This window comes from Salvelinus sp. IW2-2015, linkage group LG20 (assembly GCF_002910315.2).
Source record: "Salvelinus sp. IW2-2015 linkage group LG20, ASM291031v2, whole genome shotgun sequence".
Classification (NCBI taxonomy): Eukaryota; Metazoa; Chordata; class Actinopteri; order Salmoniformes; family Salmonidae; genus Salvelinus; species Salvelinus sp. IW2-2015.
In genome coordinates, this window is record NC_036860.1 from 320,334 (window position 1) to 337,768 (window position 17,435).

At 46.0% G+C, this 17,435-nt stretch overlaps 1 long non-coding RNA gene across 1 annotated transcript in view; it reads left to right on the top strand.

Annotated features, from left to right (window-relative positions):
• LOC111980429 (uncharacterized) overlaps positions 1-17,435 on the top strand; it is a 153,668-nt gene that overhangs the window by 96,412 nt on the left and 39,821 nt on the right. The window contains exon 3 of the long non-coding RNA XR_002879461.3: positions 9,635-9,690. This is a non-coding gene — a long non-coding RNA (uncharacterized lncRNA). The remainder of the gene's footprint in view (positions 1-9,634; positions 9,691-17,435) is intronic.

A 17,435-nucleotide genomic window follows, 5' to 3' on the forward strand; every position in this document is an offset into this window, starting at 1 on the left:
GTCAGGCTAACCAGTATGAATAAACATGAGGTCTCAACGCCGGTCAACTGTTTGGGAGTGATAAGCTGCTCATGTGTTTGAATCGAGCCAAACAGCAATAGAGTGCCTCGCTTGGCCAGTGTACTGAAGTCAGTCGTCCAAGAACGGAATGGTGTGGGTAAAGGTCAAGGTATTGAGCTGTGGACATACAGAATTGTCACTCTGATCTTTTTATTGTGACTTCTCCTTTAAGTTCTTCTGCGTGTTAGCTTTTCATTCTTAATGAATCTGTAACTCCTTCCTTCAAAGCTCATATTGTGGAATATCTACTGCATTATTTAGCTGTATAACCACTTCCAAGCTAATGGGGCAAGGAAACTTTCCCTGAGAAAATGTGAAATGTTAGAGCCTTTTCCTCCCATCTCTATTTTTCACTTTCTCATTTCGGCATGAGTTGACTTGATTTGATTTGAAGCCTGCCACTTTCAGTTTGACTTGAGCTCCCAGGCCTATTTGCCAGTAGAGAGAGGATCGAGGTCCGATTTGGACCAAGGGCTTGATACATTTTACAGACTGCTTTTAAATACAAAATTCTTCTTCATTCAAATGTAACCTATTACCACAACATCTGTTTTGACATGTAGTCACAGTCATGGAAGCACAATGAGCATACCTGAACTAATTTATATCACTATTATTATACTGTAGATATGGGTTCTGACTTGGTGGACAGGGAGAATACTGTAAGAACGGCCCATGTTCTGAATTATGTCGCTGTACATTTAAAAAATGATGAACAAATAGTTATATTGACTACGTCCGTCCTAGATCGCTCATTAATGTCTTAATCAAAATTACGGATTGCCTCTTATCCTCTCGTTGTTCCCTTATGCCATAGTTTCTACATCTCAATTGTCAGTAGAAACCACATTTGTTTAAGCAAGTCAGCCATGTCAGCAATGTTTTTTAAAAGGCAGTAAATGAGGCTGAATGATCTGTTTCACTGCCAGACAAGGCGCCGCTGATAGCCAGGTGTAGCAGTGGTAAGGATTCACTCCATTGCTGAAAAGAAAGCTCTGCTGTTGGGACAGATTTATGTAGGCCCTAACAGTTTGGGGGAAACATTTGTAGTGCAATTAATTGATTGTTTAGTGTTGTGTTGTGTAGTGGCATTGCTGGCATGCATCTAAAAAAATGTTGGGGAGTTTGCCCCACTAAGATTTACATGCTAAAATCGCCACTGTGACAGAGACATGGGGATGAGAAGGTGTGTTGTATCTAATGAGGCTAACAGAGACATGGGGATGTGAGGGTGTGTTGTATCTGATGGGGCTGACAGAGACATGGGGATGTGGGGGTGTGTTGTATCTAATGAGGCTAACAGAGACATGGGGATGGGGGGGAGTGTGTTGTATCTAATGAGGCTAACAGAGACATGGGATGTGAGGTGTGTTGTATCTGATGGGGCTGACAGAGACATGGGGATGTGAGGGTGTTGTGTTATCTGATGGGGCTGACAGAGAAGGGGATGTGAGGTGTGTTTGTATCTGATGGGCTGACAGAGACATGGGATGTGAGGTGTGTGTTGTATCTGATGGGGCTGACAGAGACATGGGGATGTGAGGGTGTGTTGTATCTATGGGCTGACAGAGACATGGGGATGTGAGGGTGTGTTGTATCTGATGGTCTGACAGAGACATGGGGATGTGAACTGCTTGCCAACCCGTAGACCACAACACCCCCTGCATTGAGCTCACAGGGAGTGTATTACTACAGCTAGCAAGGAATCTGATCAACTCTTTATTTATTCTACAAATAAACAGACAGTGAAGAGGCACACAGGCCAATATCCCTCCTCAAGACTCCATTGTGTCTGAGGTACAGTGGAGGGTGTGTAGAGAAGCTYATCCTAAAATACTGTGCAWTCTCGAGTAGTTTCAGGTGAGATGAGGTAGACSTGTGTATAAATGARAACTAACTACCTCAAATGACACCAGAGTCATGYRTWCATTACCTCTTGTGTGCAGTATACTATTCAAACAGCACATTATCACAACTTTAAAAATACAGTCACATGGAGTTACAGTAGCTAATGTGTGAAGCAGTCTGTGGCTGTGGATAAGCGTGTGCACCTCTCTGTACATGGCTGTGCCTGTGGATGGCCATGAATCTGTCTAGTCCTGGGGACAGGGAAAGCTCAATGTTAAACAGTGAGGAGGGGGGGTACGCCTGTGTGCGCGTGCGCGTGCATGTGCGGTATGGCAGACGTGAWCCCCGGACCCTGCCTGTTCTCCCCTAGAGGGTCATTCAGCCCCTCTCCCTGTCTCTAATCCCGTCTGGCCGGGGGAGATAGGGAGGAGCGGCTGGCCACGGCACACCCGGGGCACCGCAAACACAATCACAGGCCTTTCMCAGACACTTAACGGGGCTTTGCGCTTGTTCAACAAGGCAAAACGCGMCAGYAGGGATCKATTTAATACAAGGCCTGACTCGAATGGAAAGAGGGTTAATAAATAAGCAATGACAGTGAGGACTGCCGCCACAATTTGTGCAACGCTCGCTTCCTCCCCACTTCCTCCCTCCTTGTTTTCCAGAAGCCTCTCTCCCCATATTATGGCACGGTGTCGTTCCTGTCTCCAGAACATATTGGGGAGAGCTGGGAAGGTAGGAACAGCAGCAGCCTCCTCTCTCATCAGGGTGTTATTTTAATAAATCACTGCTGCCATGGCTTGCTACATTAATTCCTGGGGCCCGGAGGGCTATGATGGTACCAGCAGTGATCTACATGAGGCGCTAAATGATGTGGGGGATCCCCCAGTGAGAGAACAGAGACCCCCTGAATCTCCTCATCTCCCATGAACACCTCAGGCCCCTCCCCTCAGCTTGGCTGGCTCACACCCTGGGCTCCAACTYGGCCGGCCCGCTCGCCCGCCTGCCCTCCACCGCTGACATGATAATCAGCAGAGAGAGAGAGAGAGAGCCAGGAGCTGCCGCAGTGCACATACAAATGAGTGGCGCATACATACATCTATAGCTAGGAGGGAAGTCACCTGACCCAGAGACCCAGCGCTAGAGCGCCTCACACCACATCACCCACATGCCCCTCTCTAGTGGCTTCATTAAGTTCGCCCATACTGGGACTGCTGTTTGATATGCTGCATCTTCAGTAGGTATAGACACCRTAATAAACACAGAGACACCGGGAGCCATGTTGAGTGAGATGGAAGTCTACATAAGATGTGAACAGGATGTAGATGCTTATAGTCTCAGGAGGATTGCTTATTTTATTCTTGTTAATTTCATGAGACGGTAGGCTCAACTCAATATATCTGCAATATATTTCCAGTCACATAGATTTTTTTTTCTTCCCCTCTCGTCAAATAAATTGTAGTATGGTTTMAGGTACAGTGAAAATAGCTGGTAGACCTTTCTCACAGGTAGTGGTATACACTTGCAGTTTTCCTGTGTGCGTGGGCAGCAGGTGTATCAACAAAGACTGCATTAACATTGTTGTGGCATAGGTTTGATTGAATCTGGCCCACTGTGATTGTACTGGAGGTGGTAGCAGTAGTAGTAGGTCTAGTAGTCATAGTGATGGCTCTACTGATGGAGGATGTGTACATATCCCTCCACCGGAGGTTCCCAGACCCCGGCAACATCAGTTGCATCTTTTCATTTATCACAGCGAGAGAGAGAGCGCGAGAGAGAGAGTTTTCCATTGGTATGCGCAGACAAAGCCGCTAGATTCACCCCCCAGAATACTGCTGGGAGATTATACCCTTCTTTCTTCACACAGCGGGGAACGGGCCACCGCAAATGGAGCGCTTGGGAGTGTGTGGCGTGCCGTGAATGACAGAGCGCCGTACACACTCCGAGCAATGACCCCAAACTCAAGGACTTGCTCCAAATGTCCTCATCTCTCATGCTTCCTGTTTTTGCTGGAAGCTCAAAAAGTGTCGTACTGGTATGGACAGCGGGAGTCCACAGGCAGATTGTCAGAGTGCAGATGCCAACATTAGAGGGTGTCAGCCTGGGCTGGGCCCACATAAACTATTGAAAACACTTGAGAAATAGGTAGATCAAAATTTTACTTCTTCGCAACGTATTTCTGTATAACAGCTGTTTTATTGGAGTATTTTATGCGCTACAGAGTTAGTTGCCATAGGAACCAGATGTTAGAGCAGAGTTAGTTGCCGTAGGAACCAGATGTTAAAGCAGCCTTAAACCTGAAAGCCTTAGCTGGTGAAACTGACATGTCTGTTTGGATATTACAACAACAAAGAAGTTACTGCAAACAACGAACACTGTTTTATTTTCTCGGACATCATTGCACGCGTGAAAGAACAGCAGAATATGTACTGGATTTTCTTTTACCACACTGCCAGATTCTCCTCTCCTTTTCATCAACAAAACAAAAACAATAACAAAGGCGTTTGTATTTACATGGATCTACAAAGATATTTCCAAAATACACAGCCTCAACTAGACCTACACTGCCAAACCAACGATAGCATGTTTGCTGATAGCGATTGAATTTAGAATTACGAGTGTTTTAACTATGCATCTTTCCTACAACGGCCGAAGATGTACAGTAACACGAGTTTCCCAAAAGACCACACAGAAAGAACGGCCGCTGAGCCCCGTTGTAGGAGCATGTGTCGATACTGACAGAAAGAACGGCCGCTGAGCCCCGTTGTAGGAGCATGTGTCGATACTGGACAGAAAACGGCCGCTGCTCTCGGATCAGCTTTCTCCATTCAAATCTGTCCTTAACATTAGAATTATTTCACCATACGATGGACGTACTGACTATGACTGTGATATGTGGTTGTCCCACCTAGCTATCTGAAGATGAATGTACTGACTATGACTGCGATATGTGGTTGTCCCACTAGCTATCTGAAGATGAATGAACTGACTATGACTGTGATATGTGGTTGCCCACCTAGCTATCTGAAGATGGATGTACTGACAATGACTGTGATATGTGGTTGTCCACCTAGCTATCTGAAGATGAATGAACTGACTATGACTGTGATATGTGGTTGTCCACCTAAACTATCTGAAGATGAATGAACTGACTATGACTGTGATATGTGGTTGTCCCACCTAGCTATCTGAAGATGGATGTACTGACAATGACTGTGATATGTGGTTGTCCACCTAGCTATCTGAAGATGAATGAACTGACTATGACTGTGATATGTGGTTGTCCCACCTAACTATCTGAAGATGAATGAACTGACTATGACTGTGATATGTGGTTGTCCCACCTAGCTATCTGAAGATGGATGTACTGACAATGACTGTGATATGTGGTTGCCCACCTAGCATCTGAAGATGGAATGAACTGACTATGACTGTGATATGTGGTTGTCCCACCTAACTATCTGAAGATGAATGAACTGACTATGACTGTGATAGTGGTTGTCCCACTAGCTATCTGAAGATGGATGTACTGACAATGACTGTGATATGTGGTTCCCCCTAGTCTACGAGATGAATGAACTGCTATGACTGTGATATGTGGTTGTCCCACCTAATTATCTGAAGATGAATGAACTGTAAGTCACTCTGGATAAGCTTCTGTTTAAAAAAATACAATGTAAAATGTAATGTATTTCAATATGATTGAAATAGGCCTATTGCCTACTGTTTGTATTTTTAATTTGAAGCATATTTTTTAAACGTCACTTGTTTGTGTCAATTGCAAAGACATTGGCAACTTTGTATTTGCAGTCAACTTTGTTGTGAAGTTATCGCCGATCACAGAGAGATGGGTAAAACGTGTGATTCTATTTTTACTTGTGCACAATAAATACACATTATACTAGCAAAATAACAACAATATATACTTTTTTGAGAAATTAATGACTAAGTAGGTCTGTATGGGGAAAATATGAATGCGCCAAACAATTTGTAGTAAGTAGGCCTGAATAATGCTTGTTCTTGACGTACACCAGCGTTAGAGGGTGGCAGCCTGGGTAAGGCAGCCTGGGTTAGGCAGCCTGGGTAAGGCAGCCTGGGTAAGGCAGCCTGGGTAAGGCAGCCTGGGTAAGGCAGCCTGGGTTAGGCAGCCTGGGTAAGGCAGCCTGGGTTAGGTTTACACAAACTACTGAAAACACTTCATTGTAATATGGAGATCAATATGTAGGTTATTCAGCTGTCTACCAGCTGTTGTACTGAAGTATTTAGGGGCTACAGAGTTCGGCTGTAGAGTATAGCCTATCAGACCATAGTAAATCATTATCAGTGAGTTAACATTACATCACCTTTACAATGAAACCAGACACTGTCTGTAAATTGAGATGCAGTATTGAATAGCAATACACAAAGGAAAGCAAGGCAATACATGGTCTGTAATGTTGTGACAACAGGCCATCTGCCCCCTACTACGTAGCTCACAACCACTTTACTTTTCATGGATGGCTAGTAATGACTTACATTGATTGTGTCATGCTAATACCAAATCTTAAGCCGTGCGTGCTTATACCTCTCCTGACCCCATATTTCCAGACTCCCTCTTTCTGTAGAGAACACACCCCTCCTCATCCCTTCCCCCCAACCATTAAACTGCATCTGAACATCAGACTTAATTGATGAAAGGAGGGCCTGTCTTCATTTATAAGCAGGCATCCACCAAACTAATCTGGGTGTGTTGTGAAGTCTGTCCTTTCCATTAAGTGGGACACATTATCTCCTAATCAAATTAAAGTAATTTAATTGTCGCCCTCCCTTGATAGATCCGGTGAAAAAAGGAGGAGAGACCTGTTTCCTGAAGGGGGATGTGTGCAGATTGAACAGGGCCTGTGTCATTACGGTATGAATTTGTAAATAACCAAAGTGTTCACTGTCATGTCTTTGCTTTGAACCTTTCCATAGGGTGAAGTTGAGTTTGACATTTGATCCACTCTCCAAGCTCAGTGTATACCCAAAACAATTGTGGCTAAGTACCTAGCTGAGGGGGCACTAGCTATGTGACCCCATGAAAAATTGACCTCTGTAACCTACTGATCACTAGTCTCATTTCTTAATCACTACTCTGAGCTGTGTGTGTGTGCTGCAAACTAAACCACCTGTGCTGGCCAGTGTGTTAGCTGGCGGCTCTGTCCCTGCTACGTGGTTTTCAGACTGCTATTACCTGAGTCATCCTGTGATTAAGAATGGAAGTCTCTGTGTGGAATGGGGCCGGTCTGTCCGCCTCTGTCCTCCCAGCCCAGCACTGCGTAGGCCCTGGGGGGTCCCCATGGTAACCAGAGTGAAGGATACCCCCGCAGACTCTGGCCCTGGCCACCGCCGCCGCTGCCCGCCATGGGGGGATCCCTGGGCGTGTGATAAATGAAGGAGCGTGGGATCGTTTGTCCCACTGATAGAGTTTTATCCCCTGCCCTTTCAGAGCAGTCAGACCATAAAGAGAGAGCCACGGCCAAGCGTGACAGGTTAACCCAACAGTAATAGAATACTCCTAATGGTCTGGTCTGGGCCAGGGGTTGGAGCCACCGGCCACAACAGCCAGACGTCCGCCCCACCTCTATCGTTATAGGTGCTCTGGGAKCACGTCACCCACTTTGTGGTTGTCACAGAGAGAAGCAAGGACAAAGTGGGCACTTTGATGGCTTAATGGGCACTTTGATGGTGTCTTAGGGCGGAATGGAGGCGGGCGAGGGCAGGCAAACGGATAGAATAGAGTATACAAGACATTAAGACAAGGAAACGAGCTGTAGGGCGGTGWGGTAAGCCTAAAGCACATCKGGTACTTGGCAATTTTACCKRYRGCTTCAAAGGACTGCYTTTTACAAGGGCCTTTGAATTTATAGGAATTCTACAGCAGCTGGCTGGCAAGTCTATTGTTTTTTAMWGTGCCATTCATGTTGAATGATTTGATAGCGTAGCAATGCATATGAGAGGTATGAGAAAATWAACATGATCAAACACCAGTGAGCAGTCAGAAGAGATTTAGATTATTTTGTTGTCATGACTTTCACTTGAACATGCCTGTCTCTCTACGATTAATCCTCACAAAGAAAGACAATCCTCGGGGCTAGCCCACATGTTTATGCTGTAACAAGGTTGTTTGTGTAGATGTTTGTTAGCGTGCACCTTGGGTAGCAGTTAGCCATGTTTGAATATGGCTTTAATTAGCCCTGTGTATTCCAGCAGCAGCAGCTCAGAGCCCTCTGTCCACAGCCCCCCCACCACCACCACCACCGTCCTCTCTGCTGCTCTACTAATAGTGTCCTGTCCTCTCTCCTCCTCTCCTCTCCCTCCTCTCCTCCTCCCAGGAACATCAGCACTCTGTGTGGTTAAGATAATAGCAGCTCACACTAAAGATGTTAATTGAGGGGAGATAAAGTGTGGAGGTTGGTAGATGAGGGAGGTGGGGATGCTGTGTGTGTGTATGTGGTGTGGGTGTGTGTGTGTGTGTGCGTGTGCGTGCGTGCGTGCGTGCGTGCGTGCGTGTGTGTGCGTGCGTGTGTGTGTGCGTGTGTGTGTGTCTGTGCTAATATTAAGTTGTGGTGTTCCACTACCAACTAGCCTCTTAATAAACCTCTGTCACACCAGGCGAGGTGTGATAAATCTGGAGGGATTATGATAACTGTGAGTTGTTCCTCCCTCCTAGAATCAGACAGGAAGGTGTGGCAGCAGTGGGGTCTGGTGAGGTCTGTCTCAAGGTCTGGTGAGGTCTGTCTCAAGGTCTGGTGAGGTCTGTCTCAAGGTGGGCTGGAGACTCAGGGATGTGTTTGGCCAACTGAAATGTGTAGCGGGCAGGCAGGCAGGTGGGTAGGCGGGCAGGATGGCAGGCGCTAGGCAAGCGGGCGGACGCGTAGGCACTCAATGTGGGTAGAACACAGGGGAAGCAGAGACGGAGTAATCTGACCAAGCAGCTGAAGTGACAGAAGCTACATTAATAGAGGCATATGTCTGGAGCACAGAGAGACGGAAAGAGAGAGAAAACAGACACTGTACCAGCCTGAGAGAGAGGGAAGASAGAGAGCYAGAGAGAAAGGGTGAGGGGTAAACAGAAAACAGCGCCAGCCTCTGTAATTGCCTCAATGCCACTGGGAATGCTCTCATTCATTTGAAGCAGGCTGTATTCTCGCTCTCTCTTTCTCTTTTTTCACAATTGAGGGGAGGGGGGATGTAGTGGGTGGGATTGAGGTGCGTGGGGTGGAGTTGGGTGGGTGATCCGTGTGCAATCCTCAGTGTGTGARGCTAACGTATGGCGATGAGTGCGATAGCTCCCCTGTGCTGAATCTCCCGTAACATCAGCGTGAGGACCAGTCCATGGCTGTGGCCTGGGTAGAGGAGAGCACAGCACAGCYCTGTGGAAAAGTGAGGGCGATAAGGAGGTAGGCGGACTGCAGCTCAGACCTGTCAGATGTGATCGCGCACCGGAGCGCTCCGCATGTGTCTGTCTCTTTTTATATTTCCCTAAGACAGCCCACCTCTTCACGCCCCCCTCTCTTCTTTTTTTCCKTCTCTCCTCCTCTGCGCTCTGTTTTTTTTCTACCTTCCTCGAGGAATTCTTTATTTCTTTATGTCTTGTGTGGCGCGTGCGTTGGATGATGTGCCCCCTCCTCCTTCCTCTTTTCTCCTCCTCTCTCTTTGCCGCTCTCACAGCCTAGTTTTCTTTTTTTCTRAATCTTGTGTGCAGGTTGTATCTGACAGAGAGAGGACCACCGCCACGCTCCAGCCSCGCTCCAACCCACTGTGAGTATTCTTATGCTAATTTTCCATCTCCATCTTTCCTAACGTCGGTTTGTCTTTTATTCTCAACCCTTTTATGTTCTCGACCGCGGCGCACTGAGAATGTGGCGGCTGCGACAGAGAGAAAGGAGGAGAGACAGAGAGAGGGAGAGAAAGAGGGAAGGAGGGAAGAGAGAGGATAAATAGTGCTGTGAGAGAAGTAGCTAGTGCTGTGTAGGGGTTTCTCTGAGGATGGTGGAATGGCTGAGGGGGAAGAGGAGGGGGCGGGTCTTGATGTGGTAGATGGTTCTGTGTGTGAATGGTTGGGATGTTGTTGARGACAGTTWGCGTGYAGCGGGTCAGCACACTGATCACCYGGGTCTCTCTTTTACCTTAACTTCTCACTTTCCATATTGACTGACTCTTCTGTTTTGATATTGAGGCTTTTTTGTTTCCTACTGTGTTCCAGTTACCACTACCGAGAGGGGTCCACTGTTGTCATTTGAACAGTGGACATGTGTACGATAAACAGAGATTTAAGAGTAATATTTGTGTGTGTGTGTGTGTGTGTGTGTGTGTGTGTGTGTGTGTGTGTGTTCAAACAAGTCTGTATTCTCTATGGGCGATCATATGTGAGTGTATTTTTATTGTGTGTGTTTATTTATGGGTGAACCAGTGGAGGCTGCTGAGAAGAGGATGGCTCATAATAATGTCTGGAATGCAGCGAATGGAATGGCATCAGACACCTGGAAACCATGTGTTTGATGTATTTGATACCATTCCACTAATTCCGCTCCAGCCATTACCACGAGACCATCCTCCCCAATTAAGTTGCCACCAACATATGTGTGTGTATTTTCAGTCTGTTTGTAGCTGTGTTTCTTTGTCCATGTGTGGCCACATGGGAGTGCATGAATATCCATGTTAATTTGCATACGTGTGTACACAGTAGTCCTACATGTGGGACTATGTATGCACATGTTTGTGTACAGTTTATGCGTTCACCAAACGTGTGAAGTGTATTTGTATCACAAGTGTGTAGTAGAGATCAGTATGCTAGTGTCCATATCCACCTGCTGTCCTGTGTGTGTGTGATGCGTGCTGTGTGTATGTGGACCAGATGAAGAGTGGGTGTTCTCTGTGTGGGGCTGACATAGACAGTACCATGCCCCATCACTATGTCAAGGCTAATGGGCACACAGGTCAGCAGGGGTGGACACAGAGTTGGCCATGTAGACCAACGTATGTCAGCACAGCAACACCTTTCTCTCAGGCCTGGATAACAATAGGCCTTAGTGTAGTTCACTACATGTGCATACAATAAGGACTTACAGAAAACCTCTGCTTTCTAATGTAAGGAAATATACTGGATATTCAGCTGACAAAATGCAGGGYAAATTCTGTTGTAGATTCAGTTGACATTTGGATWTAGATTGATCTGAAGATGGCAATTAAGCAAAATCCAGAAGCTAGGCATCTGGTGSMGCAGAGGATGCTATTGGCTGYCAGAGCWTTACCATTTTAGTCCCATTTTCACATGATGAACCCCAGAATGGATTATCTCACCATGCTAAATAGTGGCTGTTGCAAATGTGATGTATGAAAGAGGTTTGRGCGTCCTTGTGTTATTTGTCCATTTCCGTGACCCGGCTGGTGCTCYGTGATGTAGTATTGGTCTGATTAATGATGATCAGGTCTAACATGTSCGTTKACATCCAGACAYACCTGCCTTTTCTGGCCCTTATGAAAAGTAATAGTCACCTCAAATCCCTAGAACGATAGCAGGCTGTCGACGYGCGCCGCTTTCTAAAGTGAGTCGATAAAAATGAGAACCATTCCGCCAATTACAGAAGATTAGGRTCCCCTCCACCAATCTGAATCCTTAAACCCCTTATGTTTGTACAGCTCTGTGTGTGGAATGGAATTCAGCCACAAGATCTGAGCAGAATAGCAATAAAAAMAAGGWAAAAAGTTCTGAGTGAAACTCTGTGGTAAAAATAGCCAGACGAGTTAAAGCACATGATAATTGACACAGTAGTGTGTTGCGCTTGGCTGTAATTAAGTGAGCAACAGAGGTTGTCAGTTGTAAGGAGGATAGAACAGTCTATCCTGGTGTATTTAACACACTGGAGCATTTATCATGTCATTCTATACTTTATAGAGGGTGCTTCTGGGATTGCCTGGCTTTCTTTGCTTCATTTATCTGGGTCTTGTGCTTCATAGCTCCGGTTAGACGCTTTGTACTGGTTCTTGATCCCAATGTACACAACGGAAAGTATGAAACTATTGTCTCCGGGGCCCCTCGGAAAAGCTTATCTTCTATTTTTAGTCGTCTTCTCCTTGTAGCCTCGGTAGCATGCTTACGTCTGACGGTTGTGCCATAAAGTATCTGTGCTTCATCCCCGCCAAGCCGGCAGCCGGAGACAACTCTCACCCACACATTAGTGATCTATGAGCCATATAACACAGGGCTCTGCACTACCTCCTGAAATGCAGGGYACCACAGCTGTGTCACCCTCTCCGTGTGATAGCACCTATATGCGGTGAGAGCTCAATATTAGCGTAATGCGCTAACCGTTTATTTCYCATCACTCACCACCACTTATCACAGAGCTAGACACCAACCGGGACATACTGAACKAAAAAATATCCTAAAGATAAAAATCACATTTCACTAGAGGGTGTTTGTGTGACAGTGATTTATGCTGTGAGCATCCTGCCACCTCATTGAGATGGGAGTGAGTTCTGGGTGGCTAAATCAATTTGTGCAAAGGCCGTCGGTGCTAGTATTGGTTTCGTGATATGATCTTTGTTGTCCATTTTTTTTAGAGGTCAGTGCAGATGCAATGACAAGGGCAAAGAACCTGAGCTCTACTCTCTGTTTCTGAGCTGGCAAACCATCCCCCACCAGGGAATTGMGGGAAAAGGAAGCTTTGGTTCRAAAGAGTATATGTTTTGTRAGGGTTCAAACCGAACGTAACGTCCATTACACTGCCAATTKATTTCTTCCCAGTCAGATCTTGATGYAATGTCTGAGGTTAGYCACGAGAATGGTCCTTACATTAGTCACTGTAATTACTCAGTGATTGTGACACAGATCTCCAAGGCGTGCCAAGAGTCATGTAGTAGTAGTAATAGCTAGCTAGCAGAGAGAGGGCAGAGAGAGCGGGGGTGATAATACTATAATGCTGGTAGTGGATGGAGGAATCTGACACCAGCAGGCCAGATGTTAGAGAGCTGTGGACAGGAAGAGAATATWTATCCTGTAAGYTGTGTCATCATGTCACATGATCCYTCCRTACTGATCCAGCCTCTTGGTCTTCTGTTCTGACATCTCACAACTAGGCCTAAATATGGAACGTAAGAAAACCGACCCACTACTTTGGAAGCTTCCCCATATGAATCACACTCAGACCAAGGTCATGAATTTGATTYTACCTTGTTTTAAGATGTTATATTGAGCAATGTTAACTATTGCACAAATGACATAGGAYTTGCTCATCAGTTGCCAACGGATCAACTCCATGAAATTACAAATCAGTTACTAAATCASAATCATGTATCAATATGTCAATGCAATGTTCTTCCTAGAGTATTTACAGTGTTCCTACACATCCAGTGTATTCATYACAAACGATTCTAAATGAGAGGAAGAGAAGAATGACATGAAGTAGCACTGCACCATGGTGTTCAGATGACTGTGTTGTTGTGCATGCAGAGAAGTGTAGCTAGCTATGCTTTGTGTTCAGTTTCTYAAAGGTCTRSTATGATGTATGCTATCTACTAGCTGGCTAATCAACCCCAGCTGCAAAACTTTACATTATAGGTCATAACAGGTGGGAGGGYACAAAGGTCCCACACATGTAAATCCATCCTCTCTTATCTCCAATTGCCTTTKATTTTCCTARATTGCCTGCTGCCGAGCATCATGGGAAATACGACGCTGAGACACATTTTTAATTAAGTGCAGTTTTAGCTTCATTGAATTTATAAAAYCACAATGGGAGAAAAGAGAGAGGTATTTTTCCTGTCTCATTAATCACAGTGCTACCATGTCTGATACGGCGGTACAGGGAAGAGAACCAGGCTGCAACTGTGGAGTGGAATATTTGAACATCTCAGCACTGATGTGTGCAAAGCGGAGTGTTTGTCTGCAGGGGAGGCTTTGAAATTTCATCCACTCCAGCCCTTTTAACTCGGCAGAGGGAATGTGTGTCTCGCTCTAGTTGGCCAGTGGCTGTTACGGGGGCTCCGTGCCCCACCCCACCCCCCTCACTCCCCCTTCTCCATCTCCCCCTCCTCACCACCATTCCATGACCTGCTCTGTGTCAGATAGTTTAATGTGAAATTGCTTTTCTTTCAAATTTCCCCCTGGAACCGCAGGTCACTGCAAAATGTTACATCTCATAATGGCATGTTATTGTTGTTCTTTCATATGAGTCCTTGCCTTAGAAGTGGAGGATTCCAGTGGCATGCTAAGGTTACAGGCAGCTGTTTCTCCCRGCCSCGTTCCTGCCCGTCTCTGATTCCARGCAAAGCTTTCAGTCGTGCCCATGGTAACCCTGCTGAAAAATGTATCAACACCACTCTATGATTACTCTATACATTAGCGGGGCTTAAATTTAATTTGTTGGCAGGGCCCGGCGGTAAAGCTATGGGCCTGGCCTATCAGAGGCACTTTGTAAAGGCCCTGGAAGAGCCTCCTGGGGTGATCCTATCAGTCAGACACACTGACTGTCAGCAGACACGCTCCGTTAGTCAGCAGCACTGTGGCCCTCCCAAGCCCAGACGCTGGCGCTCAGCGCTCCACTGGGGCAGGGCTGTGGGCATCGTGGCTCCCCACCTTTCAATCAAACACCCAGCCAGGACCACGACCTCTGGCCCCCTGTTGAAATGGATGCTCTTCAACAGGTGATCCAACAGACAAGACTATATACCCATAGCAAGGCCACAGCACCAGTAGATACATATAGTACTGTAATGCTAGCACAGTACACTTATTATGTTAGCAAATCCTGAGTATTTGACCTTAACTATGTACGGTCATTAGCCTTGATGATTCACCTGAATCTAAAGCTACTGCTGATATCTCTTAGGTGGCTATAACATGACCACATACATACTTCACATACTGTGAAGGAGAAGGTATGTCTAACTGTAAAGGGTTTCACTGAAAATGTCTAATGTGTTGAGACCAAAAGCCTTTTCTCCCCAGCAGTCAAGGAGAAAGGGTTGTTGCTAGTTGGTGTATATATGCATTTCTCTTGCCTTTTGAAATGTGTAGCTAMTATTTTTAGCTTTGCATTTTCATCTCCCTGAATGGCTGGCAAAATGGCTTGAGCTCAGGCCTGTCTAGGCTGCTTTTATCAGAGCTCACAGTACAGGCAGAAAAAAMGTATGTTTTTAGAGGTTTTCCCAGGGAGAAATGTTTCAACTGGTTACAAAAAAAACAAGAAGCACTTACACTGCTGTGTGGTTTTAATTGGGATCCATTTTCATTTGAAACGTTTTTAAATATCTGGAATGGAACACGCACTGTAAAGTGCTTTACAAATCTTCCCAGATACATTACTTTGTCCTCAGAGTCAGATTGGTTCAAAGCATATGTGTTCATAACATGTACCTTGGAACATAATAGCCCAGCTCCACCATTCAACACAGAACCATGTAGTGGCCCTTACTCACAATATAACGTGAGACGGGAGTCCAAAGGGTTTGACCAATGACTTAGTCGTCGTACCCGACTAATGAATATGGAAGAAGTGACATGCATGTATCTGTGGAGAAATGCAGTTTTCGATTTCACATTTCATGTTTGTAATCTCCGTGTCAAACCAGACTAACCAGATTACTCACCTGTTACCTTACACTCGTAGGAAAAAAATTGCTATCTAGTACCTAAAATGGTTATTCTCGCTGTCCGTCGGATGGAGAGAACCCTTTAAATCCCTTTTTGGTTCAGGTAGAAAGAAATCCTTTTGGATCAAAGTAGAAACAATTTTGGGTTCATGTAGAACCCTTACCACAGAGGGTTCTACATGGAATTAAAAGGGTTCTAACCTGGCCAAAAAGGGTTATCCTATGGGGCAACGCGTCGAAAGAACCTTTTGGCACCCTTTTTTCTAAGAGTGTAAACTGAACCATTCATTAATTCATTCATTTGATCATTAATGGCACCTAGAGGACACAATGGGGACACATCCGTCCCCCAGTGACACGTGAAATAGCTGATAGGCCTCTGTACATATAGCACTATAAGCATCTGCTCTCTCCCACATCTCTCTGTCTGACAGGCTGGCCTACCGCATGTATTATAAATGAGACGATCTCCGCTCCGTCAATTAGGTGTACCTAAAGATGCTGTCTGAATTCTGTGGGAAAAAGCCCGATAAGAATTTGCCAGATCAGGGGACACCGATGAGCCCTTTGTGTGCAAATACATCTCGCTGGAACGTCAGCTTTTTCTGCTGTCGATTCAGAGCAGCCACCCAGTGTTTCTTCCTCTTCTTCTGATGGCTGGGTGTGTGTTTAGATCTGTTCCTGAGGCGGTGTTAACACAGAGGAGCATCTCAGCATAAATACCAGCTATCTCCACCACACCATCTACCTCACCTCCACTCCATCCTACTCCACCACCTCCTAGCCTCAACCTCACTCACCCTACCACCTACCGATCCACCACGCTCCATCTCCACACCTCCTACGTCCAGTCTCTTCTGACAATCCCACCACCGAACACGTGATCTTGATGTAACCACATCCGAACCATCTAGCCATCCACCATCTACCTCCGGCGCGCACTCTAGTACCCATTCTCCCACACGAACCGAGAACAAACCTTCCCGCGCAGAATCTAGCCAACCACCTACATCGTGCGACTCACTGCACTCACTCTAACCTCACCTACCAATACTCACAGACCTCACCCACCACCAGTGCAATAATAATTGCACGGCTCTAACACCTACCTCCACCCACCAAGGGCACAGGCTACACTAAACCGGAGATGCCACTCCACCGGTGCAGCCGAGCTGGGTTAATTCCTTAATCATTCACAAGCACATCATCCCAGCCCGCTCTCGCAACAGACCAACACAACCTACCTCCACCATCCACCTCACCACCAAACATTTCGGTAAGAAGAGGGGCGGGGGGTATAGCCTTATGAATTAACGAGAAAGTGGTGTGATCATCATAGCACACACTCAAGAACTCAAGTCGTTCTGTTCCAGCTGATCTCAGAACTCCTCAACAATCAAATGTCGACCGCAATTTATCTACCAAGGGAATTCTCGTCAATCAAATGCACGCCGTATACATTCCTCCCAAGCAGACACATCGAGTGGCCCTGAACGAACTTTATCTGACTCTTTGTAAACTGGAAACACACACCCTGAGGCTGCATTTCATCGTAGCTGGGGATTTTTTAAACAAGGCTAAATCGTAAAAACAAGAACTCCCTAAATTCCTATCAGCATATCGATTGTGCTAATCCCAGGGCTGGAAAAACACATAGACCATTGTTATAATACTATTCCCTGCGACGCTTAAAGGCCCTCGCCCCGGCCGCCCGTTTCTGTTGCAGCGGTGTAGAGATCGTAGAACTAGTCGCGAGGACAAGGTGCTGACGCACATGAGCTCCCATGTTGGTTGTTTGATTCCAGCCTAAAACAAAAACAAACAACAAGCGCTCGCGACTCGAGTGTCTGTCAAACATCTACCCTCCGCCACCTCGGTTCCGACACAACAACCTACTCTACCCACACAAT